This window comes from Sitodiplosis mosellana, unplaced genomic scaffold, assembly GCF_009176505.1.
Source record: "Sitodiplosis mosellana isolate CC-2019 unplaced genomic scaffold, AAFC_SMos_1.0 Smas_scaffold_6191, whole genome shotgun sequence".
Lineage (NCBI taxonomy): Eukaryota > Metazoa > Arthropoda > Insecta > Diptera > Cecidomyiidae > Sitodiplosis > Sitodiplosis mosellana.
The window spans coordinates 3,069,513-3,083,231 of NW_022601432.1; the positions used below are offsets into that span (position 1 = coordinate 3,069,513).

Sequence of the window (13,719 nt, forward strand, 5' to 3'; positions counted from 1 at the left end):
TGTTTCACACCCATTCACATCACCTTCAAAAAGCAAAACGAAATCGTCACTTAGTGCATGGTGTTTGTTTTCAAGTGTTGCTGTTAACTCTTTCGCTTGAGATACGTTTCATTCGCATGCAAATGTTGAGCGCGTTTTATCGACAGAATGAATTTCATTCATTACCGGCAGGTAATTTATCAAAATGTCATTTTTCACTTTGCCCATTGTCGAAACGCTTTTCCACACTCAACAAAAAAACCCAAATAACTTACAAACAAACCAAAACCAGTCCATTTTATGCCTTTTATTTTAAGTCATTAGAAGGAAAGTCTGGATTTTCACGTGGAAACCTCGGCGTACGTATTTAATGGTTTTTGATTTTCAATTGAAATACCATCAATTTTGAAGAGTCGAATTTGATTTCATTTACAATTCACTCAATTAGAATATGTAATTCGATTGTGACGTGTATTATTGTTTCAGTGATTCGGAAGGAAGCACCAATGTTCATAGCAGAAAATTTATGACAACATTCAATAACGGCTGCTTCTGGTGATGAAAATCAGGATTCAGGTGAAAGAACAGAGAAAAAATCGTCGCCAAGATGATACTCAGTATGATAATAATAGCAAGTGATGTGCCTTCAAGCAATTATTTGCTCACATTGCTTTGAATCGCGTATCTTCCATTCTTTATTCTTTTTTTTTATCTCTCTCTCACTTTCTCTGTATGTGTGGGTGTGTGTGTGTATGTGATCATATTTTTTCTCACATTTTTGACGCAGATTCGTTTCAACGCCCTCGCTGTAAATGCTTAAAGTTCTCATTAAGATCAAACCAACACATAAAAAAGAAGAAAAACGCAGGTACGAAGACAATGACACGCTGAGCGAACACAAGCCGTGAATTCTAATGAAAAAAGCAACAGCAGTGAGTGTGTGATGCGAAAAGAAAAAAAAACCAGAGGTGAAAACATGCACATCTTTACTGTCACTAACGGAAATTCTTTTGATTTAGCAGAAAGAAAAACACGACGGAAAAAGGGAGTAAAAGGAAGAAAAGCACTGCGAGCGATAAATTGTGAACGATAATAAAGCATTTGCGTTGTAAATCATGGTTGTAAGCTTTTGCATTTAGTGCTTTCCTTCCCTTTGCTCTGCAGTGAAACACTGAACAAGTTGTTTCATGTTGCGATTTACGATGAGAGAAATGTACTTTGTTTTGATAGAACGTAGTCAAAGTGTATTTAATTGGCACCGCACAAAACCAAACAAAACTACTACTTGCAATGAAATGTTAGATCACAGGTAAACAGTGGAAAGAAGGGAGAAGAGTTCACACGAGGCCAAAACCAAAGAATAAATTTTTAATATCAACTCCGTGAATGAATAGTATTTTTGCCATATTTCGTGTCCACATTCGATATTGACGGTAAATTATTTATATTTATTTGCCCTTTTACGTTTGCGTTTGAACTGTGCGCATTTTTTTCCAATTACACTTTTTCCTACGAGACGGAACTTCAAGAAAGGCCATCCACAGATATGTATGTACGTACATATATCAAAGCACGTACTTTTGTCTTGTACTCGCTGTAAGTGCGTATAATTTTCCGTGAATTTCAATTTTGTTTATTAGATACGACATTGACATTGGCACGAAAAGAACAAAAACAAGACCATGTCCAGGAGAGATGGAAGAAGGAAAAAGGAAGTGACAAAAGGCGAGGGAGAAAGAGAAAAAGTAGTGAAAATGGCGGGAGGTAGAGAAAGAAAATGAGCAAGAGAGTGAAAGAAAAAAAACGAAAGATATAGAAAGAAACGATCGAGTGAGTGGGTGAAAGAGAGGAAGAAACAAAAGAAAACAGAAGGATAAATGGAATAAATGGAGAAAGTTAAAATGGAGTTCGAAAGGAAGCGTTAAAAGATAGAAAAGGAAAGCGAAAGTGGAAAAAAGTGAAAGAAAACAAATGTCGTGTAGAAAACTATTCATATGGAAAGAAAATTGCCTAAAGATATCTCTCTATACAGAAAACGGAACAGCATGGCGAGAGAGAAGAAAAAGATGAAATAAGTGAAATCTCATATCTCAGAAGGAAGAAAATGCGACAGGTCTCCATTAATTGGACAAACGTTTCATCGCTACAGTGTTGTAACAGTGAATGTAGCATGACTATAAGTCATTGAAATCCATCAAAATAAGTGTGTGCACATGTATTCCGTGCAGGTCGAATGAATTCGGAGAAAGCGTCCAAACAGCCTTCATGCAAAGACATTGGTGAAAATTGTCGTCAAAATTGCTTCTATTTATTCACAATGACGACAGTTTCGACGAAAATGAATGTCATGCCAACATGTGGTGCATTTTCCATCAATTGAAACGTGTTGGGATAGTAACAGGCAGATTAAAACAGGATATACACTTCTGAATTAAGTTTTTGCTTTGAAATTTGCTTCATCACCTATCAAACATGGCCGTTAATTTAACTTTATTTTCAAGTTTATTTTTCTTCGAATCGAAATTGGCAAACAAAAATCGTATGTTAGTCAAGTATCATTCTTGGAAGTTGAGTCATAATGACAACGTCGCATTTCACACTACAAAATACAAATCAAAAGTTTACTCGATTACCGCATTAAAAAAAAACCGCACGTATTTTTGACTTTATCTAACCGCACATAGTCAAAATTTTAATCTTATCCGTCAAAGTCAATTAAAAAGGCACTCGATTACATAATCTATATCGACAACTTAGATAGTATGTGATCAGAAGAAGATAAGACTCTTGTTATATTGTTAGTGGATTACATTCGGGTTTTTTGTTCTGCAAACAGGAATGAAAGGAAAACTCTGATCTGTTTGTGCATCTATAGATTTATCAACTGTTAAGTTATCAAACAGCGTGATTTGAACCCTAGCTAAGTTTTGGCGTGCACGTGAATAATCAAAATATTCCAAAAAGAAATTTCACACAGTATTTTGCTTTCCATCGATATGAAGACTATTCATTTGATTTTTCTGTGTGTTCACTGTTCATGTATGTCTATGATAATATCGAACACTTTTCCTCCGATTACACAAAGTATGAGCACTCAAGTCTGTTGCTATCACACTCAATATTTGCCGACACTTTGCCTTGTTCTCATTTATTTATTATTGTCATTTATCAATCAATATTCAGTGTATTGCTGCCTGTTGGCAATGTATTTGTTATCCATTCATTCCTTACACATTTGGTTCCATTGGTGATAGTGATGCCAAAATGATACAACTTTTCATTTTAATAACAAGTCAATACACGTAAAAAAAAAGCAACAACAACATTGAAAATCATTCGTTTTGACAGAAACGAGTCATTTGTTTGCTCGTGCTATTCACGTGCAGGCATCAAACAAAAGAACAACATAAGCGAGGCAATTAAAGTGTATCCATTTATTTTTATCGTCGCTCAGTTTTTTTTTCAGTCCAGACAGATTTTACCACTCGTTTGAAAGCGGTGTGAAACATGTGTTAAACACATTTGATGGCCATTTTTTTCCACCACTTTGAACGAAGTTTCCGATTATCATGGAAATTTGCTCATTTCTTTGTATTGGCCCTCAATGCGGAGTCTCCGTTACGCAAAATTTTATTTGACACGAAGTTTAAATTATAATTTGTTCCAATTACATAGATTTTTTCCAGTCTGACTTCCATTTTTCAAACTTTGCATTTATATTTATTTAATTTCGAATTGAATATTATGACGGCCCTTGAACGAAAAGCAAATGACGTTTTGTCCTCATTGTATTTTAATCACATGAAGTTCAAGTTGAATCGACTTTTACTAGTCAATCGAGAATGTCGATTCTGCTGTGGGTCTTTTCCAACTTTTGAATATTGCGGATGACAAATGGGTGGTGAAATGCGCTCGTTATCTTCGGAATTGAGATAGTTCTTTATTTGAACTTAATCTTTTCTTGTCATTCTTTTCTTCTTTGAAATTTGTTTTGAAAACTTTGAATCGATCAAAATGAAGCAAATAATTTTTTAACGCATTTTCTGCTTTTTTTCCATAATCTATAACTCCATCGTGGATTAATAATCAATATGCGCGACACCCATGACAAAATCCACATCAAAATGTTCTCCATATTAGCATAGCTCACACCAACTTCACATTCACATCTAATTTAGCTCATTTTTGGTGTGAGTCAGATTTTCACACGAAAAACTCCATACAAAACGAGCACATTTTTGATGTGACTGACAATAAATGAGGTTTCGGTTTTGCCGTTGCAACGGTCATTTATATTGACAACTTGCCTATAGTCACATCAAAAATTTACTCGTTTTGTATGGAGTTTTTGGTGTAAAAATCTGACTTACATCAAAAATGAGCACAAATTTGATGTGAAGTTGGTGTAAGCCATACTACACACACAGAAATTGACTGCTAGAAATTAAGGTAAAGTGAATTTCTAGTACTTATTTCTGTGTTTGTAATATGGAGACCATTTTGAGCATATTTTTGATGTGGATTTTTCCATGGGCAGTGTTCAATTGTAAGAAATGTGTCAAATCTAATGTACTTGTTCAAACTTTGTTTTTATCTCCGTTTCTTCCACTAAGGACACTTTAATCTTCATAAACAGAGTTTACTTTTATTAGATTACTTTCTCGGCACTCGAGTTGGGTTTCATTCGACTGGCCATTTCAAAAAATAAGCGGCAGCTTTCAACTATACTCCACTTCCATTGGATTTCAACGGTCAAAGTGTATGTAACGGTCCTAATGTAATGGAAACTAAATGCAAGTAGAGACGGTGTGTAAAAAATAGTGTAGGAAAACTTTTAAAATGGGGAAGTTTCTTTGTGAATGGAAATATCAATCAACAAATTCCAATTGTTTTAATTCATTCAAATACGTATCTACAAGTCAACAATTGTGGCTCACAATTGTCATTCAATATTCGAAAAGGTTGTTGTAGTCACATTTTTTCGACGGTTGAGTGGAAGGGCTTAATTTGTCAAACAATTGCATTTGTTAACATCCATTACCATAATGAGTCGATATCGATCAATATGGTTTTTTGTCCTATGTGTGTCTATTTTTTTCTTCATTGATATTGACTTTAGATATTATATTTCGAAAAAAATGAATCAGACTATGTAGATTGCCAAATTATAAGTAGGTCGCATCAGCCAAAAAAAAACCACTTATTCGATTGGCGCATCGATGAATTCGATGAGTGGGAATGTTTTATCAGTTTAAATGCATTTGCAGTGGTTTATCCTAGGGGCTTCACGCGATTTTGCAGAACGCAAATAACTCTGAAAAAATAAAAATAATAGTCAATCAAACCTTCAACCGAAAATTTGAACCACTTTTGAAGGATTTTGGCAGATTTTGGTGGATTACGGTGAATATTGGAACATTTTTTGACTATACAATCTGCACTAATTTACTGGTATGCACGTCAATCTCAATATCTATGTATATTTAATAATATTCATTAGACTGTAATGTCAAAAAATGTTCCAATATTCACCGTTATCTACCAAAATCGTTCAAATTTACGGTTGAAGGTTTGATTCACTATTTTTTTTCATACGTATACACGTAAATTTGACATATCTTTGTATATTCAGTAATATTCATTTGTCGTTCACGATGAATATTGTTGAATATACGTGGATATTTCGGATTTACATGCATACCATTGATTTTCTAAGTTATTACTTGATGCGTGTGGATATAAAAGATGAAAAAAATGATTTTACCCCCTAGGGTTTATCATACACAGACAGAAATTGCCACTTGTCATTTTGAGCGATAAGAGATTGAGAGTGTGGAGAAACACTAAATAAATCGTTTTTAGTCGATTTGTGGTGTTGTCACGGTAATCGAATTTTAACGATCAAAATGCTGAAATCACGAACGATAATACGCATAGAACAAAACCGATGACAGTAAGCAGCAATGACGGTGACAGCAACGAGTATGAGAAAAACAAACAGAAATCAGACACACGCATACAACAAGCAAAACCAAAATTTATTTACATTCATTTGTTTCATTTTTGCTCGCGTTTGCCGTTGTGGTTGTACTGTCTGTGTGCGAGTTTGAATTCATTTTTTTTTGCATTCGTTAATGTGACGTGGGGAGAAAAAAGTGAAATTAATTTTTTCAGAATTGAATCAATGTACTAGCAAATTGTATTCGAAACTCTGCCACTTCGAATTTTGGAGCACATTAATTCCGACGCTTTTTTTCATTCAAAACTGGATATTCTCTCGGATCTGCGGTTGGATTTTCACCCCTACCCGCCCATACACTCTTGCATATTAATTCAAACCACGTTGCTATCAGCCATATCGGTCATGCCGTGAAAATCCAATCTAGGCACTGCAATTTTATACCGTGATTATCCAATCTAAAAACGCCCGTCCAAAGCGCGAATTTTATTCGATCATTCGAATCATTTTTTTTATTGCCTTAATAGCGGGAATTCATGCATACAACCACTACACAAATAAAACTCTTAATTTAATGACTTTCTTTTTGTGGGGGTTTCTCTTCGTGTCTCTCTCTCTCTCTTTCTCTTCGTCGGCATTGTTCACTGCCCAGAGCAGAAAAAACGGAACCATTTACGAGCTGTGAGCTTCCACGATTCGAACCGTATTCCCGCTAATAGTAATCAGTGTGAAACTTGCACATTAATTTCGGCGCTTTTATTACAAATGATAAATTGGCTGGGTATATGTGTGTGTGTTTTTTGTTCGGTCTGTTGTTATTGTGGTGTTTAGCTCAAATGATCTTTTGACTCAAATGATAACTCTACGATTTTTTTTTTTGGTCGTAGAATTCTTGTTTTCGAATGTTTCTTGTTTTTGAATGGTTTTAAAATTGAAAATCGGAATAAAATGCGAGATTTGTTTTTGTTCAAATGTTGATAAAACGAAATGATTCACTTTTTTTCAAAGTTCTCAGAATTATTCACATCATATGTGTTTATCCGACTCGTTTCTCCCTACGACACAACTTTACAAAACTCAGCTGATTGAGTTTATCAGAGTTGCTGATATGTCGCAACTAGATCAAGTAGACAGAATGTCTGTGAATGTCATGTGTATAATATGAATTTGAGCTGGTTTGAAAGAGCAAACAACCCAATCACGTATAATTGATGCGTCGTATGAATAGACGATTCGAATGATAAAAACAAAATAAAAATCAAGCGTTTGCATTCGAAGCTTCCGATGATTAAACATTGAATGTTAATGAAAGCGCACGAGGTAATTTGCAGGTATTTCTCTGTCTCTCTATTTCTCGCGATATATTCTTTGTTTTTCGTTGAATAGCCAATTTAATTAAAGCGTTTTTTGAAGGTTTCCTTCCCGTGCTAATTACTTAAATTTGCTTATCAATTGGTAGAAATTCAACGAGCGCGCGCGCCAGATTATCGAAGTCAAAAGACTCGGGTTTGTATGGATAATAATAATTATTATAATGAAATGGTATACCAAATATAAAGGTCAAACGTTAATTGAAGTATTTTGTTCTTGTTTCTCGCGAAGATTGACTTCGTCCCGTAAAAATGTCATTTGAAAATGGTCGAATGCCATTTTCCGGTTGGAAGACTGATAAAAAGAAATCTATAAAAGAATTGGTGGTGTGTTCAAAAAAAAAAAACGGTGGATAAAAATCACGTGGTTTTGTTAAATCGAAGACTTTTTCACAGTTGAATGAACCTTTTGTTTTTTTTTTTCCTTCTAATTTTCAAACAGAAAAAATGTTTCATTACACTTGCGAACCGATTCAAAAACTTCAAACTAACGAATTCACTAACGGTCATTATAGTTCATTTCAACATCAACAACAAAAATAAGGTGCACAACTTTTATTTTCTTGTTTCGTTTTTGTTCGGTTTTTAGCTTACATGGTATGGTTGCCTGAGCCCCGTTTGTTGGAATATGGTAAAGTTGAGTAAAGGATGTCAAAATGTAATCGGAAACAACGTTGTGTCCTTAATTTCGTTGTGTTGTTTTTTTCTTATAGCTGTGAGAGACGGTAGTCACGTCGACTGTGTCAATCGACGATTCTCGTGAGACTGAAACGGCTGAGTTTGTTTTTGCAATGCACTGCTGATCCAGCACAGCACACAACGAGTGGAGAGAATTCTTGTTGTCGTTTTGTTGTGTGATTTTTTTTTTCTTCGGGGGATACAGGAATTGGTAGTAGTAAGTGTTGTAAATCGTTTGATACACCAGAACCATTTGATATTCGACGTGCCTATCATTCGTAAGCGCACACATTTGGATCCGATAAAGTGGATTCTTGACGCAAATACTCTCACACAACGAGATGGAGAGAGAGACTCAATGAACGCATACAATGGCAGTACGGCGCGCACGGGCAACCGATCCATACACACAATATACAATAGGATTTTCATTTCACGCATTCTCCACTATGTTCGCATCGTGATGTGGAAATCGCTGTTGTCGCTGCTGCTGCTGCTGCTTCTGTTTGCACACACAGTTGAATCGACAGATTGCTGAACGGATAACCGACCGACCGACAGACCTAACAATGTACGGCATACGAAAACAATGGGAACAGCAGATATACCGTACTATATGACGCTTCACACACACACAGACACATACACCAGACACCGCCATGCGATTCGAACAAAAAATGTAAACAAACAAAGCAGCGCGCACATTTCGCGTTGCTTTGTGTTATCAACTGGTGAAAGGTGTTCGACATTCAATCGGTGCGAACGTGTTAAAATACATGACGCGCATCAAAGTGACTCGTTTTTGAAGAGTTTTTAGAATGACAACTAATTTTTTTATTATAATTCATTCAAGAAATTAGTAAATCATGAATCGATTTATCTGTGAATAGGATTAAAATTCGCTGAATACTAATTAATATCGCGGGAATAACCCATGAAATGACTAAGCTGAGATTCAATTGATTGTTGTTTACAAAAATGCCATTAATTAATTTAAAATAAATGGAATTCATGTTTATTCAAAATGTAAATGGTTTATGAAATGAAATAATATTATTCCAAGCTGCACATTTTGTTAGGTTTTGGAGCTCGGATGGTCACTGCTTCTGAATTTGCCGTTAACTTGAAATGAATATGCTGATTTAATTGTAATTGTACCGGTAATCCGAACATTGGTTATACACTAATGTTTCGAATCAAATCATCTACTGCATTCCTATTACATTCATTAAATAATGGGCATGATAACCTATTCGGTTGCAACACATCAACATTCATATTTGCTTCGGTTCAGATGACACTTCGAACTGAACAGCAAACAGTGAACTTTTCAACGGTATCATAATAATAATAAATGAAACAATGGCCGTGCGCTTATCATACGAAAACATGATTGGCTATTGCCGTAGCACATGGACGACAAGTGGATATGATCGTTTCATGCTCGCAAAATTCTCTCTCTCTCTCTCTCTCGCATTTACACAAATTGAATGTTGTTGAGTTATATCAAAGCTTATTTTAAATTAAAATTAATCTCTTACTCTCGCACGTAACACAGGCTAATCGTCACATTATTCAATTGATAAACGTTGTCGCATAGACAACAGAGTATACTGACCGCATTTTATTTGTTGTCCGAAATACAATGGCGTGTAGATTGTGTGCTGAAAATGGGCAGTGATGTGCTATGATTCACATCACGATTCATCGAGTATCTCTCTCTGATACTGTGATCTCGTTATTCTTGTTCGTTTCAATTGTTTGTCGTTTTTTTTATTCATCTTTCATGGCAATTCGTCACATGGGAAGCGACGCAGCGAAACTTTTTGTATTAAATTTGATAAGAAAAATACTTCTTTGCTATTACTGTGTTCTAATAATTTGCTCATAGGCAATTGCGGCTGAAAACAAAGTCATTCGCACAAATTTGCCGTTGAAATTGCTGTAATAAGCTCATTTTGGATTTCAATGTCATGATAAATGGTTCAAAATACACGGAAGGGTGGGTGTGAATTGTATGTACACACATGCGATCATTTTAATTCGTTCAAATTACTAAAGTAAATTGCGAGCGTAAAGTGAATTTTTCAAATATGTGCCTATTTCAATGTGTCGTGTACATTTTGTGTTATTGTTTGGTTTCATCGTCTTGAATATTGAATGACGTTGACATGAGCAGAGATTCAAGATTCTTGAATGATATAAATAAATTGATTGCAATTTAACTAGATGTGGCAACGAACACAAAAGTTCATTTAGTCATTCTTTGACTTTGATGCACAGAGATCCATCCCAACGACGGATATTATTCTAAATTGCGGCAATTTTGATTTTAAAAAAATCGCAGGATTAACGCAACCATATGCTCATAAGACTTGAAATTGTTTTTTCTTTCTTCTCTTCAATACGGTAAGTAGATTGAGTAGCGGTTTTATACGGCATGCATTGGTTTTAATTAAATTCATATTCACAATATCTACTGATTTCTTTACCTAGCTGCTTTAAGACGCTCAGCCAATTTTCATTGTAGATGGCAAATCGTTTCATCGTTTCCTTTAAAACTGAATGGAAAATGAAGAACTTTGATGGGAAATTGATGATATGGGCTCATTTGGGTTGGATCAATAAGGTTGACTTGTTGCTTCGTAGAAAAAGGTCTAAACCACAACTAAGCCACACATTGAATGAGGAATGAGTATAATCCGGTGCGAGGCACCAATCAAAATATTTATTGGTTTTTTATTTGGACGTTGGCACAAAGCCCAAGCATCTTCCGATTTTACACTTACCTTACTTATCTAAATTGATCCGCTTCTTTTGTTTTGGAACGGCACAATCGAGGGAAGATGAAAAAAGAACAACAAGGAAGACTTCCGTAACAATGTGCTTGGGTTCAAAAAACGAGGAACTGATTCTCACAACGCAACGACCACACGGCTGATAAAACAAGGAACTGAAAACGATTCAAAAACACCGAATCGCATACGGCAAAATTGTATTTTCTTTGTAAATGCTTCAATTAAGACATTGCTGAAATTTTCATAATGATTAAGAACAAATCGATGCGAAGATTAAACCGAAAGTAGCCTATGCTTTCCGAGTTGGAGCTAATGCAAAAGCATGAGCCCACCCGCTTTGTTCACTATCATCTCGCTTACACAATTTTATTGTTATTATTTCATTTGAAAGCGGGCCCAAAAAGCACATTGACGAACAACTAAGCCAGCCAGCCAGTCAGTCAGCCAGCAAGCACATGTATTTATCATCAATCTATATACACGTTGAATATGCATACGCTATTCTATATCGATTTGTTGGGTTGTTTGTTTGCCTAACTTTAGGCGCTTTTCACAATGTAATTCTTCGGTGCGGCAGCGACCCACAATGTATTTTTCTTTTCGTTTCTATATATATACATTATACACACGACTTTAGGCTAATACGATAAATGTATACAGCTAATGCGGTTTCTTAATCACTAAACTTGCGACAGAGAACACAAACGAAAATGACGAGCGAAAAAAAATAAACGAAGAAGAATTCGCAATTATTTTGAATCTCTTGAGATAAATCGCGTGAAAAGAAGGACACTTTGACTACAAAAATGTGTATTTTTTCTGTCTCTTGTCTCAGATATAAACAAAGCACGAGTAAATGTCATTTTGTCTTGGCACTTGCTGTCAACAGAACAGAGAATAGCACACAAAGTACAGCTGAAACGAATCTTCCGCCATTTCAATGTGTATATATATATAGATGAGGCACACAATGACAGCAGAAGCAACAGCAGCAAATGTATCAATAGAATCCATATGTATGCATTCACATCGTATGTGTATATGCTATATCAATTTTTTTCCCGTTTGCTTCCATCTTTTCATCCCTCCGATGCTGTTCTTCGACACACAACAAGTAGGCTAGTTGGTCCAAAGAGGCTTTCACTGAAATTGGAGTAAAAGCACACAGCATGATTTGGGGCACAAAGCCCAGCGACACATCTGTGAAACGTGTACGTTTTTTCTCTCTTTCTCTTCGTTCGTGCATCCGACTGAGATGCGCATGCTCCGGAAAAGCATCGAGTCAGCCAAAAAAAGGATATTGAAGGTGCCGCAAGAAAAGCACATGGTGCAACTTCTCCTACAAACCAACCAAACAACTGTGAGTGAATTTACAAGAAGCGTCAAAGTCAAAATGATTCCTTGATTTTGCTGCGAACGACAAAATTCTTTCTTTCTGTTAGCTACTTTATGTTTACAGTAGCATTTAGTTCATTATGATGCCAGCAGCCGTTTTTCCAGTCGAAAAGACAGTGTGACGTTGGTGCGTCAAATCTCAAAATGAAACACACAATGCCAACAAAACACATTGCTTAAATACATTATGAAGCTTCCCTTTTGTCCCTCATTAATTATTTGACGGGCTGAACCAGTGCCGTAGCGTGCATAGAGGCTCTCGAGGCTCAGCCACCCCAAAAAATCTTTGCGCCACCGCAAATGAGCGCCAAGACTTTTTTCCTCGAAAGACATTATATATATTGTATAATTGGCACTCGCATAAACATTCAATATTACGATATTGATGATAATATGTAGCACACTTGTTTAAGAAATTACAGTTATTTTAGAATTAGTAAGAAATCGTGATTTTGTTTCAGTTTTTAGTCGCACTCAATGGGGATAAGGTGAAGGGCTTGGAAACATCTCAAGTGTAGCTCCCACGTCTCAACAAATATTACAATTTTTGCCCAATTTCATGTTGATTTGGAAATATTTGTATGGAAGCTACCACTATTTAAGCTACGATCTACTTGAAACTTTCATATAATTATTCAATTTCCACTGAAAAAATGGATTCCGAAAGTTTCATGGTGATTGTTATAATATCAGAAGTGGGTTTTTCGGCCACATAATCTGATGGAATTCTCTTGCACCAAGTTCTAAACTTTGAGGACGATGCGCCACATGTAAACATTATTTAATGGAGCTAAAAATTTAAATGGTCCATTTTTTCAGGCAACCCCCTATGAAAATGGATTACCACCTGTAGAATTCGAGAAAATGCAACAAAATACCCTATATTGAAGTTTTATGGCTCAGCCATCCCAAAAATTTTGTTCACGCTACGGCACTGGGCTGAACAGTGGTCGGTTTTCTGACTATGGCTCGGCACATATACAAATGGCAACAGTTCTTGCAGCACACAATACATTTTTGATACGATGGAATTCCATTCGATACAGAGTGCGACAAATAACGGCAAGAATGTTTCATTAAATAAATTCAATTCACACAAATACATCATATTGGCACTTTGAAATGTTGACCTTGTACCATGATAGATTTTCCTTGCTTTTTGCTTTCAGGCAACGTTGAAAATACAAACTGAAACAACGTGGAAACAATGTTAGGTAAAATTTTGGTGATGAATTAAATTCAGAACGATTGATAGGCTGATACGTACACGTGGTGATTTCTGTTTTGTACTCATGTGGCCGATGCAAAACGACTGCGTTGTGTGGCTCCATAAGAGCTCACCATCGCCATTCTCTGCGTCATAGACCTGAAAAAATACAAAAAGTTGTGTTAGAACCGAAAAAAGTTAGAAAGTACCAGTCTTTTCTCACCAGTGTCAAGGCACCACCATATACTTCGTCTAAATGTTTTAAAAATGGAGATTCGAGGAAATGAAAAATGTGGAAACCTCAAGTGTTTTCGTCTACCCCTAGTCTATTTC

General features: G+C 35.8%; 1 protein-coding gene across 3 annotated transcripts in view; it reads right to left on the reverse strand.

Moving 5' to 3' along the window:
- Nucleotides 1-13,671, reverse strand: part of LOC129576890 (feline leukemia virus subgroup C receptor-related protein 2) — a 57,081-nt gene extending 43,410 nt beyond the window's left edge. Inside the window, exons 1-4 of one of the 3 annotated variants that reach the window (XM_055462940.1) lie at nucleotides 13,610-13,671; nucleotides 13,447-13,545; nucleotides 10,776-13,367; nucleotides 10,479-10,547 (exon numbers count right to left, since the gene is read on the reverse strand). The gene's annotated coding sequence lies outside the window, so the exon portion shown is untranslated. Of the gene's footprint in view, nucleotides 1-7,902; nucleotides 8,220-10,478; nucleotides 10,548-10,775; nucleotides 13,368-13,446; nucleotides 13,546-13,609 lie in introns of those variants that run through there. The other 2 variants (XM_055462938.1, XM_055462939.1) reach the window with 2 other exon arrangements.
- Nucleotides 13,672-13,719: the final 48 nt, after the last annotated feature.